This window comes from Ursus americanus, chromosome 22 (assembly GCF_024610735.1).
Source record: "Ursus americanus isolate L20-20 chromosome 22, mUrsAme1.1.p, whole genome shotgun sequence".
Taxonomy (NCBI): Eukaryota; Metazoa; Chordata; class Mammalia; order Carnivora; family Ursidae; genus Ursus; species Ursus americanus.
The window spans coordinates 212045-225499 of record NC_142148.1 but is presented as its reverse complement, the minus strand read 5'-3'; positions in this window follow the sequence as shown (position 1 = coordinate 225499).

Genomic DNA, 13455 nt, shown 5'->3' with positions numbered 1-13455 from the left:
CTTCTTTGAGACAGCTTGGGTGAAAGGTCACGATTTGCATATAAATGAAAGAGAAAGTGTATGAAGCTGGAAGTTACATCTGTATTATTTTCTCAGCAGTGAGCTGCTGTTGGAGGGATTACGGGACATGGCTTGGATCTGGCTTTTATAGAAGAGAGAAAGTACCAGCGAGGCTGATGTAGAAGCAAAATAATGAGAGAAATGTGCAAAGCTATAGAATTGCCGACTCCCCTGCCCCCCTCCCCCTTCTCTCATTTTCACCTAAACTCAGCAAAAGCAGGTCTGCTTTGCTCCACTCAGCAAGTCTCCATTTTACTTCTCTCTGAATTCCAGCTAAAAAAAAAAAAAGGAAAGAAAGAGGAAAACTTGCCCTCGTTTTCCCCTGGGCCGTGATGGTGTTTCGGCCAGAAGGTGGTCCAGTGGGTGGGGTGCTGACACTGCTTCAAGACTCCCAAAACCCAGGACAGAAACCCCACGCAGTTGTGCTGTGTTCACTGGCACGGAGCTGAGAAGGGCCCCCACGCCGGTGTGTCTCGCCCCTGAGGGATGCGGGTCGAGGGGAGGTTGCTCAGGCCTGGGAACTGCTGGGGGCGGAATGAAGGGTCTTGAGCGTGCCCTGCCTTCCCTGCAGTCCCTCCCTGAAATGTTCAGGGCACGGATGCCACTTCCTTTTGGATTTTCAGGGTTGTTGGACTCTCCCGAGGGCCCACCCTGCCCCTCTGTCCCTGGGCTCTCCAGGGAGACGCCAGGCCTGGCTGGGCCGTGACCCAGTTGGAGCCGGCCTTGGCCTGGAAACATTTTAGCCCTTGTAGGCTTCCAGGAAAAGCTCTCGGGTATGTGGAAGGTGGAGACTTGCAGCTGGAGGGACCTGAAGACCCCCGCCCCTGGGTTCTGGCTTCAACACCTCCTCACAGAGGCCTCCACTGACCACCTTTTACTGAAATCACACCCCACAGCCCGTTATTTTAAAAATATATTTTGAAACGAACTCAAGCTCAGGGACATGTATCAAATACAGGACAAAAACCGTTTTTCCTGAGCCACCTGAGAGTATGTGGGCCACGTCCACGTCCGTTGCCCAGAACACTTGTTTGGGTGTTCCCGACACAGAAGGGCTTCTCTTGCAGAATCGCAGTCGCCTGCATGGACATCTGCTCCTCAGACGGTGCTCAGACTTCTCCAGCTGCCTCAAAGGGTGGGCTCAGAGTCACCCTACCAGTGTGGCGTCTATCACGGCATTCACCTTTCGGAAGAATGCTTGTCCGTTTTCAGTAGAGCGCCCCTCAGTTTGGGTTTGTTGGCTGTTCCCCATGACTGGACGTGGCTTCTGTGGGACACTCAGGAGTCAGGCTCTTCTCCCTGCACCCTCGCGCTGTTACTTCAATCACTGGGTTACAGGGTGCTGTGCCACCATTTCTTGCTGCAACGACGCTCCTGTTCCCTTTGCAGTTAATAAGTATTGGGAAGGTACTTTGAAGCCATGGAAATACCTCATTCCTCATCAAACTACCAATTTACTTATTTTTATTGATACCTGTATTGACTCACAATTTATTTTATCCAGTGGGTTATAATTGTTATTTCGATGTTTGTGGCTGTGGGCCAGTGAGGCCACCCAACCCGGCAGTGTGTCCCGATGCATCCTTAACGCTTTCCAACGCCCCCTTGCTCACCCCAGGCTCCTGTGGTGCCTTCCCGGCCAGAGCCCGGCGTCCACCCGGCAGCAGCTTTCCGTGGGAGGACCTGGTGCTGGGTGGGCCCCCAGCCTCTGAGCACGTGCGCGTGTACACACACACACACACACACACACACACACACAGTTACACACATGCATCCTTGTGCCTACGTCTGTCTTTATTTCTCCATTTTCTCTAGATATCAAAAATCACAAGTCCACACAGATACCTCCAACACTAATTTCCCACAGGGTACATTCTAGGTTTCTGCCTTTCTTGGTGTGTACCTTCTTCCCCCAACAGTGAGAAACCTGGTTTCCATCATCCTTAAAATATATTCTTATTTAATCAACCCCCGATTCCCGCCTCACTCACCCTTCACGGGACAGCCCCGCACTCCATTCAGGCCAGGCCTTCCAGGGGAGGCCTTCTCCTCCTGCTTGGGATCTGATGGCCCAGTTTGCCCAGGACTGTGGTCTGTGGGGTTAGCTCTAGGACAGACCCGACGTGAGGGACAGCCTCAGGACAACCTTCTTATGTCGAACAGCGTCTTTGTTCATTTATTTTCATCATGGGGCCAAGCGGTATGTGCCAGGGTTATTTCTCATATAAGTTCTTGTTTTTCTTGTACATAATCGTCCCCGCCCCTCTCCCCTGGCTCACGTAGTGTCCAGTGGGCACGTGCTTTGGTGACTATGTGTCTCCTGAAGTATTTTTATTCTGCTCTTTCCCTCACCTGATATTTTGTCTGGGCATAGACAGCACACAGGTTGATTTTCACCCTCCTAGTTTTGAAGTTCTCGCTTTCCTGTTGAGAAACCTGAAGACATTCGGACGGTATCTTCTGCTTGTGACCTCTCCCCTGTGGACGCTTCCAGGACCCCCTTGGCATTCCTGGTATTTTAGAATTTTACTGTGCTCAGCTTGGTTGGAGCGGATTTTTGTTTCGTTAACTGCTGGGTACTTAATGGGTCTTTTAATCAAAAAATATAATTTCCTTTAATGCTGGGAAATAATTTTTTGTTAGTTAATTCCAACTTTTCCCTCCCATGTTTTCGGTTCTCCTCTTCTGGAATCCCGGAGTCAGGTGTTTCTCCTCACCTAGTCTCCCTCCTTATTCCAGTCTCCTTACTAACTTTTCCAGCACACATCTTCAACATCTTCAACTCTCCCTACCAGGTTTTGTACTGGATTCTTCCTGTGGATTTTGCATTTTATTTCCGAATTGAGAAAGACAGACACAGAGGTGTGGAGCCTTCCCAAATAACTCCCATATCAGTCTCCAGCACCCACCGCTGGCTGGGCCAGGCCACGTCTGCTCTGTCTGGCTGTCCTGGGCTCTGTCTTAGCTTCTGCTCTGTTCCAGCCTGTGGAAGAGGGAGCTTCCTAAGACATGGACGTGCTCATCTGGTACAGGCTCCTAGATGCACTCCCCCCACCCCCCAACCCAAGGTTCTGGCCCACAGATGTAGGGAAGGTCTTGGGAAGAGGGATCTGGGATGGCGATCTTACTTTGAACTTGGAGAGGTGCTAGACTGCCTCTTGCAACCCCTGGGAGCTGCATGACATGTACCTCTGTGCCCTCCGAGGGCCTTGTCTTCCTGCCTCCGGAGGCACCGTCTGGACCTCAGGGTTTTGGGTTCAGAGAGTCTCTAGGTCTGGAGGGTGGAATTCTGGGCTGTGGTTCCCCCAAGTGTCTACTGTGACATGTGGTTGGTTTTGTGTGGGCCTTCAATTATTTCTACATTCTTTTTTTTTTTTTTAAAGATTTTATTTATTTATTCGACAGAGAGAGAGACAGCCAGCGAGAGAGGGAACACAAGCAGGAGGAGTGGGAGAGGAAGAAGCAGGCTCATAGCGGAAGAGCCTGACGTGGGGCTCGATCCCAGAACTCCGGGATCACGCCCTGAGCCGCAGGCAGACGCTTAACCGCTGTGCCACCCAGGCGCCCCTATTTCTACATTCTTATTCTAACTTTCCTTCTTGAGTTTCTGGGCTTTGCCTTAAGTCTGAGCGGCAGGCGAGAAGGCCTGGGAGCTGAGGGGATGGATGAAGATGGAGATGAAAAACAGAAAAAAATGTTTTTCCTTTTAAATGGGAAGATTTGTTCGTCCTCAATTCCAGGGCCCAGCTTTTCAGTGGATACATTCGATTCACGGCTTTGAGGTGGTTTGGGAACGATGGGGGAGAAGTATGCACGGCCAGAGTTCCACTCTGCTCAAGGGCCCAGGAAACTGAGGAGGCCTGCCCTCTCCCGGGCAGCAGGGCCCCAGGCAGGGGTGGCTGGGGCTTGCCCAGCATGGCGGCCAAGTGACACACAGGCCCAAGCTGGACAGGGGGCCCTGTGGTTGGTTAGTTACATGCGGGGGTGGGGGAGAGATCGGCCGAGCCATAAAGCTGCCGATACACCCCGACGGCAGAGGCGTATTTGTTCCGTGTCTGTGCTGATCGGGCTGCTCAGAAGCTCTGGTTGTGTTCACGAAGCTGCTGGGGGTACGTCCCCCATGCATCCCCCTGCCCTCCACGGCCTCCAGGAGAGGGACTGGTGGGTAGTCCAGGCCAGACCAGGACACAGGCTCACAGAACCCCGGGCTGGGAGAACCGAAGGCAACCCACTCAGACCTCCTGCCTCTGTAAGAGTCTCCAGAGCTGGCCTCACTGACTGGCCACGTGCCTCCAGGTCAGGGGCTCCCACGTCACAGCGGGAGGCAATTCCTCTCTTGTAAGGCAGCTCTCTCCAGAAAATTATTTTCTGATCTGAGCATCCACTTGACGGTCCTCCTGAAACTACCAGAACACACAGAATCCTCTGCGCACGGCCCCTGATGTGTGAAGCAGCCCTCACCCACCCCGAGCTCCGCTTTCCCCCGTGACCTGGTGTTCGGCAGGACCACCTGCTCTCCCTGCCACCCTCGAGGTTCACTCCCCTGGGCTGAGCAGGACACTGCAGACGGCATCCGACCTGTGCAGGCCTCTCCCTGCCATCGAGCTGGTCATCGTGGCCCAGTGGGTGAGCCCTGGTGAGTGAGGGAGACTCACACCAAGGCTCCTTTGTGTATGCCACGGACTGTTAAAAACGGCATTATTGAAATATAATTTACCCGTCATACAACTCACCCATTAGCAGTGCACAGCTCAGTGGTCTTAGCAGACTGATGGCTGCACATCTGTCACCACAGCTGATTTCAGAACGTTTTCGTTACCCCAGAACCAAACCCTTGCCCATTAACCGCGGCTCTCCCCTTGCCCGCCTCCCCCGCCCAGCCCTCCTGGCAGCTAATCTCCTATGCTACCTTCCGTCTCTGGATTTCCCATTTCTGGGAATTCTGCAAATTCCATTCCATAAATACGGGATCGTACAATACGTGGCCCTTGTGTCTGACTGAGTACGTTGTACCGCGTGGGATCACTTTAACGCTGTCTCGTTGCCAGGTACTCGGTCTATTCAGACCACGCACGCTTGGGCATTCTCCGTTTTGGACTAATCTGAATAAAGCTATGATAAATTTTGTGGACAAGACTTTGAGTAGATTTCTCTTGTGTCTGTATCTAGGCGTGTAATTGCTGGGTCATATGGTCAATCTGTTTAATATTTGGAAGAACTGCCAGACTGTTTTCCAAAGTAGTTGTGCCGTTCTGTGTTCCCACTGGCAGTGTTTGAGGGTTTCGGCTTCTCCACATTCTCTCCAGCACTCGCTGTTATCTGTCTTTGTTTGTTTGTTTGTTGTTTTTAATTAGGGCCATTTCAGTGGGTGTCAAGTGGCAGCTCGTTGTGAATTTCATGGCCATTTCCCGAATGACTACACGGTGGGCTTCTTGTCATGTGCATGTTGGCCATTTATGTGTTGTCTTTGGAGACATGTCTATCCAAACATTTTGCCCATTTTTAAAGTGGGTTATTTGTCTAATCATGAAGTTTTAAGAGTTTGTCTTGTATTCTGAAAGAATTAGGTGTTCATCTAAAATGAGTTAGATATATGATTTGCAAATATTTTCTCCCAGTCTATGGGTTGTATTTTCACCTTACTGATGGTGTTGTTTGTCATGCAAAAGTTTTAAACTTTGATGAAATCCAATTTATCCATTTTTTTCTTTTGCTGCTTATGCTTTCGGTGTCCCACCTAAGAAACCACTGCCTAAGCCAAAGTCAGGAAGATTTACTGCAATGTTATGTAACATGAGTTTTAACTTTAGATCTGTGATTCATTGTGTGTTAATTTTTGTGTATGGTGTGAGAGGGGTTCGACTTCATTGTTTTGGTTATCCCATGTTCCTTGAATTGCCATATGAATTTTAGAATCAGTGTGTCAATCTCTGAAAACAAAACAATGGCTGGAGAGGTCAGAAGTGGTCAGATTCCAGCAAATGGCAACGGCAGGATTTGGGACTTGGGACAATCCCCAGTGTTCATGCTCGAGGAGCTGATGGCTGAGCTTGGGGAAGGGGAAGCTTGAGTCCTGTGAGAGGCTGATGTTATGAGAAGTGATGGAGTTGGAAAAGGAGTATGTGGGATGGCAGTGGGGAGAGTGAGTGGAGCAGAAAGGGCACGCGGTGATGGAGAAGAGACACTCGGGGTGCAGGGGGATGTGGGGGAGCACGAGGAGGGAGTCAGCATGTAATGGTGCACAGTGAGGATGTGGTATAGACATTAGTGGTGATCTCCCACCCACTGTTTTGGTGGAGGGCTGTAGGAGGAGGCCACTTGGAGTGGGGAGTGAAGAATAAAGTTAGCAAATTTGAGTTCCTTAAGAAACATGGTCATGCAGGGGGTGGAGATGGAGTGGTAGCAGGGCTGGGATGTGTTGTCCAGATGGACTGTGTTCTTTAAACATGGATGTCTCTAGCTCGTTGAAGAGTTGAAAAGCCCTAGGGTTCAGTTTAGAGGGAGTGATCAAATATTCGAGAAGAATATGGTTGATACTCTAGGTACCCTTTAATCAGTAGTGGGAAGGAGGGGATATCAAGCCAGATGGAGTGGTTGGCTCAGCTGGCATGCAAGACCTCCCTCCCTGTGTTGGGGACAGCAGGGACCGAGAAGGGCTGGGGCTGAGGGCCTGACATCTCCTACTAAGTGGTGAGAACTTCTGATAAGTGTGAGGAACATGGGAGAGCCCAGATGTAGGCTCTCTCTGTGTGAAGACCATTCCCCCTTCGCATGCTGGGTGAGGGGCAGGTGAGACCAGCCTCTGGCTCCAAAGGCAGCCCATGGTCACCAGAGATGCAAAACCTTGCGAAGGCTCTGAAAACACTTTGACTTTTTGCAATCACCTCCTGACCCCTTGCTCAGGCTTCTTGTCCTCTGTTCTCATTTTGGAGAGGGTGGGGAAGGTTTTGAACTGAGGAAGGTGTTGGGCTGTCAGTGCTGAGGCAGGGCTAGAGGGAGAGTGGTCTAGGAACCCACTAGGAGGACATATCATTCTGTATGGGGCCCTCCAAGAGTCTGTGGGGTTGGGAGTGGGCACAAAACACTGGAAGGAGAAATGGATGCCACCTGTGGGCCCAAGGGTTTCCAGATGGGCCGCCTGGGGTCTCCCCAGGTATGGGAAGGAGGGTTTCGCGCTGCCTTTTCAGGGGACTGGCTGGGCTGGTTGCCGGTCTGCAGTATTCTGCGTTGGGGTGGCTGGGTTTCTTTAGTAGATGAACCTGGCTCTAGCCTGGGTCATGGCTCTGACCCAGTGGAGGGAGATGCCAACTGATCTCTCAGGAGATTCCCCTCCCTGAGGACCCACATGTATCTGCTAACAGACCTTGATTACTTTTCGGAGCTTATCTGTCCACTAGAGTCCTGTAAAAGTGAGTTTGGGGCCTCTGTGGGGACAGATGCTAGGCAGTATGGAGCAGGCGGGGTGTGCAGGCCCAGGCCCCAGAGAGGTCACAGCCAGTGTCACCGTCCTTGCCGCCTGCACTTAAGGAACTTTGTGTCTATGAGCCGGTTCAGAAGAACTCATTGGAGGGGCGCCTGGGTGGCACAGTGGTTAAGCGTCTGCCTTCGGCTCAGGGCGTGATCCCGGCGTTATGGGATCAAGCCCCACATCAGGCTCCTCTGCTATGAGCCTGCTTCTTCCTCTCCCACTCCCCCTGCTTGTGTTCCCTCTCTCTCTGGCTGTCTCTATCTCTGTCGAATAAATAAATAAAATCTTTTAATAAAAAAAAAAAAAAAAAAGAAGAACTCATTGGAGACCTAAGAACCCAAGAAAGGAACCTGTCTTGAGGAAAACGTGTTCCTCACTTGCAATTCCTGATAATAGAGGAAGTGATATTCTCATGTATTCACTATGCAGCAGACCCCGAGAGGCCACTTTCCAGACATGCTCCAAATCCCGATGGTTCTTTCCTCCCACTTAATGTGTGGATGAAGGAGGTGACTTGCAGGTCAGGTGTGGGACCAGGAGCCAGATCTGCATCACCGCCTGCCTCCCTGCCACCCCCTGAGTGCTGGCTGGCAGCATGACTTCCAGAAGCAGCATCTGGAGGGGACCCCCATGTCTCTGTGCAGGGCCTTCCTCTGGCCTGGGGACTCTGCAGTTGTTTGGAGTGTGGGGGCTGCCTCTGTGCGGGCTGGGCTGCTAGCCGCTCAGTACTTCCAGACAGGCAGGGTCTTGCCTGTTGTGGGGCCTGGCCACACGCACTCCCCAACGGGGGACAAAGAGGGCCGCGCGGGGGTTTCTCAGCAGCGAGAAGCACGGCTGCACTTTACTGGGCTTCTAATAGTGACTATAGTTTGCTGCCAAACATTTCCCAGGAAAAGGAGACAATTGCATCAAGGTAGAGCTGGGTCCTCCTAAGTGAGGTTCTGGCCTTGAGAGTGTGTGCCTTGGTTCACATGGCTCCACCACCCAGGGGCACAGCACTAAATGTGTCACTAGGGCGCTCTTAGGCTCCTTTGGCCAGAGGAGGCAGGAGTGGCTATTTAGAGGTTGTGAGGCTGGAGCAGATGTTCGGGAGGCCCTAGTGCTTTGCCTCTGCCGATGGGGGCTATGGAGCCTTCCACAGGCTCTACTTGCAGACCCCCGGGGCAGGTGAGAGTGTCACACAGGAAACCAGAGGTCCCTTCACAGACTCGTGCAGCTCACCTTGGCTGGGCTCCCCTGGGAAGCAGAGGAGACTGAGGGAGAAAGAGCTCATCCCCCCTCAGCTTCTAGGGCACCCTGCTGGCGTGTGAGGAGGAGGGGACAGTCCTGCTCCTGCCAGGATCTTAGGATCTCACGTCCTTCCCTCCAGCTGTTAGATGTGCTGCAGTTACCTCATATATTTACACGTGTTACCGTGACAAGAAATTCCTCCTGGGCCTTGCGGCTCAGCCCCAAGTGCAGGGTTCTTCCTGGGAGGTATGTGTAGAAAGTGAACCCCATGGACTTTGTGGCCTGGGGTCTCCCAGCTTCCACGGTCACCAGAGTTGCAAGGGACACTCTCATCCCCCTGTCAGGGGTGATGGGTGATTCTTGTTGACTCATCTCCTTAATTTCCTCCCTCCCACCCCCGTGGTGGGATGCTTCCTCTTCCATCCTCCTCCTTGTGAGTTCAGGGTGATCCCCCACATTCCCAGCATAGGTCTGGGAATGTGAGTACCCAGTGGGTGGTCTGGTCCCATTTGGAGTGTGCTGTTGACTGCTGGACACCCACCCAGGAAGAGCTACATTGCTCTCACTGCCCTGGGGGAGGCCAGTCCTCACAGGGTCCCCTGCAGGTGACCCATACCTCAGCGAGAGGGAGGCACACAGTAGGTGCACACGGTAGGTGTCAAGGCCTGGTGGTTTTACTCATTCCTTTGAAGACCTTGTATTAGGCCATCTCCTTGACAACCAGTCTGCTTCCCTCTCTGTTTGTGCTCCTTGAGGTCACAGGAGGCCCTTTAATGGGATGGAGACATTTTCAGACAAGAGGATGCTCTGGCCGGAGCCACAGGGCTGCCTGGGGCAGGAGTGGTGGAATTTAGAAAAGCAGCATTTGGAGTGCATGTCAGAAGCATGAGGGGAAGAGAGATAATGGGTATGACAGCACTGTGCTGACCTACCTTCAGCAGAATCCAAACTCACTTCTAAAGAGAAGCAGAGAGCAGAATGCGGGAACACTCATTTCCTGTTTTTATTGTTGGTTACTTAATGACCTTCCTTTGAAACGCTGCAGTTGTAGAAAGCTAGTTGTCATGGAAACAGGGAGTGCCATGCAGGGAATAGGCATTTCTTTGTCATGTCCAGCTGATGCCTTCAGCCTCTGCTTAGACATGTGAATTTATGTGTGGAATTAAATATTCACTGGAGACATTGCCCTGAAGAGAGGCAGAAACAGGGAGAGGAAAGATGGCGGAAACCAGGGCAGAGGGGAGGCAGGGTGTCCGACCTCACCTGACTTGCATCTGCCCCCTGTTGGAGTGGCCGTTAGTGGAAACCACACCCGCGCTGAGGCAGATTCCCGGACATGGTGCAGGGGTGCAGGGTGCTGGGAACCTCTGGGGAGTGTCCCAATCAGAGGCTGGTTTTCCTCAGAGAGCTTCTGTCCCTTGCCCCTGGAACAGCAATGGGGCCTCGACTTTGCACATCTTTCTGGTGGATTCCAGAAAGGGGGGATTGCATAAATCCTGTGAAAAAGAGTGGTCCAAGTTTCTCCATCTCCCCACCTTGAGCTGCCTTCATTAGGTTTTCTTTTCTGACCCCTCAGAAAATGAGTTCCGGGGCGAGCTGCTGAGTCAGAGGTGGACACAAGGAGACAAAGCCAGCAACTGCAGGACCTCGAGGCTTCTCCTGGGCAGACGCGGCAAGGTGAGGTGCTTGGAGGGCAGCCCCTTTCCTGCCCCTGCCCACCGGCAGGGGGGCAGGGGTCCTTCTCACTTCCAGGCATGCAGTGCAGAGGTGACTTTTGGTCTGGTCGCCATTATTCTTGAGTAGGTAGAGGGTTAAGTGGGGTCTAGGACCATCAGTGATCTGGTCACTGTAAACTTAAAGGAAGAAAAATGACTCTGAATAGAGTAAAACTAAAATGTGACAGCAGAGTGTCACCTCGGGCCAAGTCCCTGCTCCATGTCTGGCCACACCTGGGCTGCCTCCATAGTTGCTCCCTGGGCAGGCTGAGAATCCTTGGTAGACTTTGCTGCAGGAGCTCACGAGGTCTGTTGACCTTGTTCATTTCCATCTTCCCAAGTGGAGGCAAATGGCACATGCCTGCTCATTCCTACCTAGAACTCACTGATGGAGGTGACTCAGGCTCCCTGCCTCACCAGAGATGCTCCCAAACCCAGGGCATACCATGTGCTTGCAGCCACACCAAGCCTCCAGTTCTGGAACCTCCCAGGATGCACTCTGGGTGACGCCGGCTTCCCAGGGGCTGGTGACTCTCAGAGGTGGAAGTAGAGGGGACAACAGGCCTTTGGGTATTCCTTTCTGGACCTCAGACTCCAGTCTCTCATTTTTTTCACATGGAGATGGTCCCCATCAAGGATCCAAGCTGTGAGGCAGGGCATGGCCCCCAAGATGTGATGGCCCAGGGTATGGATGGGAAGGGCTAGAAAGGTTGAAGCAGCAAGTTTATTTGAGGATGTTAGTAGTTTCCTTTGAACCTGGTGACTAGAATATACTTCTTAATGGGTCTCTCCTGGCACCTTGCTAAGTTCCTCCACTCCCACTTTTATTCCTGTAGGCTTGTCAGTGTTCTGCCATGCTGGAGCCTGAGGCAAAAGGAAAAGTTGGTAGTACCGAAACTATCTTTATTTAAATTTTGGGCATTTTGTTCATCATGGATTTTTGGCATTAATTTTGATATTTTGAAATATCACATTAAACCATTATCTCCATCCCTGAATTTTTTTTTATTTTTAAAGATTTTATTTATTTATTCAACAGAGATAGAGACAGGCAGCGAGAGAGGGAACACAAGCAGGGGGAGTGGGAGAGGAAGAAGCAGGCTCATAGCAGAGGAGCCTGATGTGGGGCTCGATCCCATAACGCCGGGATCACGCCCTGAGCCGAAGGCAGACACTTAACCACTGTGCCACCCAGGCGCCCCACCATCCCTGAATTTTTGTTTCCCACCTTAAATTTGCACCTGGGTGAATGCCTCACTCATCTCTTCCCAGTGCTGAACATTCAAACAGACATTTTGTGACTGAAAGAGTTACCCGAGGTCAGGGGCTTTGGATGACATGTCTGGACAGATCTTGGAGGTGTGGGATGGACAGCGCCGGCTGAGAAGCTCAGAGGGTTCAGGGCCTGCTGTGAGCAGCCTGGTGGCCTGTGGTCAGTCTTTCCCAGCAACAACTTCTCCGTTACAGAGTCTTCCCTCTAGTTTGGGTAGATAGGGCCTGATTTACTGTTCTAAGCAGAGAAGCTAAGAGGACAGAGAAGGAGGGAGGATGTGCCTTTGACAGACAGGGTGGGTTTTCAGAAGGGCTAAGGGGCTGGCCCAGGTGGTATGTGCTCACTGAGCGGGCTAGGGGAGGCCGAAGCAGGGGGGCAGTGGTGGCCACAGGAGAGCAGAGTATCACACAGCCGGGGTGACTGACTTCATATGGGGGTGGGTGATGTGGACCTCCGTGTCTGGAGGGTGGCGGGCGGGAGCACAGTGCTCAGTGCCTGCCGCCTGCCTCTGGGTTCAGCACTAGGCGTGTGGACAGCTCAGAGCTGGGTTGAGAAGGGGCTGTTAGGAGGTGCTGTGTGTTTGGGGAAAGTGCTGGGCATTGAGCTGTGTATTTTTAGTTTTTAACTTAAGGAAAACAGGAGTAGGCATTGATGGTAAGTCCTTAACGCACTTTTTGACCTTAAGAATGAAACATTTAGGCTCCAATCACATAATATTCAATGGAGAACTTGGATATGAATCCAGGAGAAGGCTGATTGTGTGGGAGTCTACCAGTCCTTCTTCCTGACAAGGGAGGGGTACCACTCTGCATGACCTTTCTGGCCTGCTTCACTGGGTGTCCCTAGATTTCTACCCTTGAGTAGATAGAAATTCCTTTTATGTTAGAGTTTTAAACAGATGGACCCACACATAGCTGCTTTATCAGGGTGTCTACTACAGGGCTGTAATTTTTACGAAAGATTTATTTATTTATTTGAGGGAGGGAGAGAGAGGGAGAGAGAGGGAGAGAGTGCTTGCAAGTGGGGGGCGGGGCAGAGAGAGAGAGAGAATCCTCCACAGACTCCCCTCTGAGCACAGAGCCCGACTCAGGGCTCGATCCCAGGACCCCGAGACCATGACCTGAGCTGATACCAAGAGTCGGATGCTCAACTGACTGAGCCACCCAGGTGCCCTTATAGCTATAATCTAATGAATTAATGTATTTTTAATTTCCAGCACAATTAACATACAGCGTTATATTAGTTTCAGGTGTACAATATAGCGATTCAGTGATTCTATACATGACTCAGGGTTCATCACAATGTGTGTGCTCTTCATCCCCAACACCTGTTTCACCCATCCCCCACCCACGTTCCCTCTGGCGGCCACCAGTCTGTTCTCCCGAGTTCAGAATCTGGGACTTCTTGTTTGTTTGTTTGTCTCCATGTAACTATAATTTTTAATTTGTGGGTTGGAGTGAGCCCCAATCCCCTGCTCAGAGATGTTAGGAAAACTGCTCCCAAGACATGCGTTAAATAATGCTCCCTGGGGTGTCCTTTCTAGAAACCAAGGAGAAGCTTGCTCTATTCAGCTGCCAGTAGGTTGAACAATGGGTGGAATGTCAGCAAAATTTCAGAGACACAGTGGGACGCCCCCCAAAGGGGGACAGAACTATCATTTCAAGGGACCCAGGGGTGCAGTGATGGCTCTGGTGGGGAGGCAGGGCTGT